We start from the raw sequence: 3,260 nt of genomic DNA on the forward strand, positions 1-3,260 counted from the left end.
GGAGCCTTTTGCTCTTTATTTATAGGCTTTGGATTGATATGAGATTAACAGAATAAAATAAAATATAAACAGAATAAAATATAAACGAACTTTACCTGATATATCTCAGTACCTGATATATCTCAACTGGGATATTATTTAATTCGTAGTAAATAATATTATATTCGTATTTGCGAGATGGTGGGCCTCAAGCCCAGTAGAGCTGGACCAACCTACTGTTTTGGCCCGTTTGATTATTCAGCTTGACCGTTCGGTTTAGTGATATTTTACCGATTCCGAACGTTGGAGATATACTACCGTACATCATCCCCCCCAAGTCCAAAGGAAGAGGCTTTAGTCTGGTGTGACTGCAGGACTTTGATAAGTGTTGGGAAGGATAGTGGGCGATTGGTGTGAACGAACTGTGTCGTTCGTTCTGATGACCGTTCGTATTGACTGGGTCCCAGGTGGTAAACAAACTGTCATGGTCGGTGTTAATTAAACGACGCAAGTACGCCATCGTTTAACCTTTAAACATGTAAGTGGATTTTCCCGCGTTACGGTAGTGGCAGAGTCGCCAAATGAGAACCGCTAGATCTTAGTCATCCAACGACGTAGGTTGTGTGACGGTTTCGTAACCTCTACGCTTTCAAAGAGTCTAATGATTTCGAAATGAACCGTCATTTCATCATCATTTCCAGAGTTTGTCTTCAGAAGTTCCCCAAGTATTCTCCTCTGCTTTCTCCTCTGCTTCGATCTTCATTTCCAGGTAACAATGGCTTCTCCCCCTGTTCACTCTTTATCTGATAGTGATAATAGGGGACGTAGTGATCCGTCGTTGGCTCGCCGTAGAGTCGTAGGATCCGTAGAATCGTTGTTGAGTGGCGATAAGGTTTTCGTCAACGGTGGGGTTGAAGTAGAGGATTATGGGCAAGATTGCGCCTCTTACTCTTTAGATTATTCATGGGTTTCCCGTGAAGTAGGTGATCAATACACTATATTTATCAATAAAGATATACTTTTAGGGTGGGTAGAAGATAATTGCGTCCTTCGAACCCTAGGATACAAGACAGTCCTAAAATTAGTGGCGTGCAGGAAAGAAGAAAGGGTATTCCACGGAGAGGAGGTTGCCGGCGAGGGTTGTTTCTACATTTATTTGTGTTTGTTTTACCATATGTATGTTCGGCTTCCGTTTACTCGATTCCAAATGGAAGTTCTTCAATATTTAAACGTAGCCCCTTCCCAATTACATCCGAACAGCTGGGCATACATCCAAGCGTTCGGTGTGCTATGCCAAGCCCTAGGTATTGATCCCACGGCCAAAATTTTCTTATACTTTTTCAAAAGCCGACCGAATGCCAAAAAGGGGTGGGTTTCTCTTAGTTTTAAGGCGAAGGATGCCATATTCAACCTGTTCGCCGAGTCGTATAAAGACTTTAAAAATCACTTTTTCAAAGTGTCAATTAAGCAGAGGGGTAAACCATTTTTCTTGAACGATGACGGTAGTTCCAAGTTCCCTCTATTTTGGACTAAAAATCCCCGAACCTTGACCTCTTGGCCCCAAGAGGACATGACTGATGCCGAGAAGAGGGATCTGGATGTCTTGATTAAATTATCCCGTCCATTTTCCTCGAGGAAGATGGTGAATTGCCTGAAGTTCAACGACCTTAAGTCGAGGGTTTCTGGTAGGTGTTGTTGCTGAATATTGTTTCTTGTGAAGTTGAATGTATATACTGATTGGTTGTGTGTTTTTTGCAGAGCTAATGGCGCCTAAGAGGGACTGGTTCCAAAAAGTTCGTGCTTCCAAGAAAGGAGCCGAATCTTCATCCGGCCAGGCGATGCCCGCAACCATTGTACACGTGGATGACACCCCACCCTCTCCCGAGGAAGTTTTAACGCGGAAGAGGAAAGTCGCACGGGTTGAGGGAGTGACAAACGTGTCCGGTAAAGGGAAGGCCGGAGCCGAAACGGGGGAATCATCACCCGGCAAAGAAAGGACCGCGACTGAGAGCGGTGAACCTTCCGAACTCTGCCCTTTGCCCCAAGGGATGTGGGACCCTGGCTTCGATCTTAGACATAAGATCGAATTCCATTTTGATGCTGCCGAAGAGAAGGTGATGGCCTCTATGTCCGAGCAACAAATGTCTGAGTTCCTCCTTGATGTTCTTCTCTGGGTCGGGGCTGCAGCTTTCAAAATGGTCTACGCTTCGAATAGAGGGGAGGTTCAAAGTGAAGTGAACCGTCTGCGAAAAGAGCTAGAGGACCTTCATGCTGTCCATGCAGGCTGTGAAGAAAAGGCCGATGAAGCTGCAAAGGCCCTTGATGAAGTTAAGACATAAGCAGAAGAGCTGCGTAGGATCGGTCGTGAGTTGAAGACAGAACGCGATAGCGTGCTGAAGGACATGGAGGAGGCTAGGAAGAGTATTGCTAAGCTGAATGAAGTTCAACAAGAACGAGAATTGTTGCAGAAAGCAAATGTCGAGCTGAGGCAGAAGACCGAGTGGAAGCAGACTAAGGCCGATATGCCGGAGGCCATTGATCATGAACATACAAAGGGCTTCAAAAAAGCATTGAGGCAAATGAACTTCTTAGCCAAAGTTGATCCTGCCGGTTTGGGTTTTGACATAGAACAAGACATCTATGAAGGACGTATGGTGTCAATTGATAGCATTCCTGAGGGCACCTTTACAGAGGAAGGTGATCCTGTTATGGAAGTGGCCGGACAAGAAACTGGGACCGGTCAGAATGAAGCGGCCGATACAGGGGCTTGAAGACCTAGGATTTCTGTGTTAATGATTTTACCCTTTTCTGTAATCACTGTGGAAGTGTCTTGAACATTATGTTTCATTCCTTTTGTTATTTGGCCTATGTAGGCACTTTACTTTTGAGTTGAACTCTGTACTTTTTTCTGAATATGTTGCATGTTTAAACACTTGCTTTTCGCCAAATTGTTTGCACAAATCATCAAGACTTGGTTGATTGTGAATGTTGAACACGCTCGGTTTATTGTGTTGCCGCTCGTTTATGATCAAGACGCGATGGATCTTGAAACAAATAGACTTGGTCGGACCAGACGCGATCGGTTTAATGTAAATGGTGGACCTTATAGTCCATGGATGACCAAGATTTGGTGGGTCTTGATGTATTTGTTGGACCACGACTTGATGGGTCTTGATGTATGTGTTGGACCAAGACTCGGTGGGTCTTGATGTATTTGGCGGACGTTATAGTCCATGAATGACCAAGACTCGGTGGGTCTTGATGTATTTGGCGGACGTTAT

This window comes from Vigna radiata, unplaced genomic scaffold (genome assembly GCF_000741045.1).
Source record: "Vigna radiata var. radiata cultivar VC1973A unplaced genomic scaffold, Vradiata_ver6 scaffold_214, whole genome shotgun sequence".
Taxonomy (NCBI): Eukaryota; Viridiplantae; Streptophyta; class Magnoliopsida; order Fabales; family Fabaceae; genus Vigna; species Vigna radiata.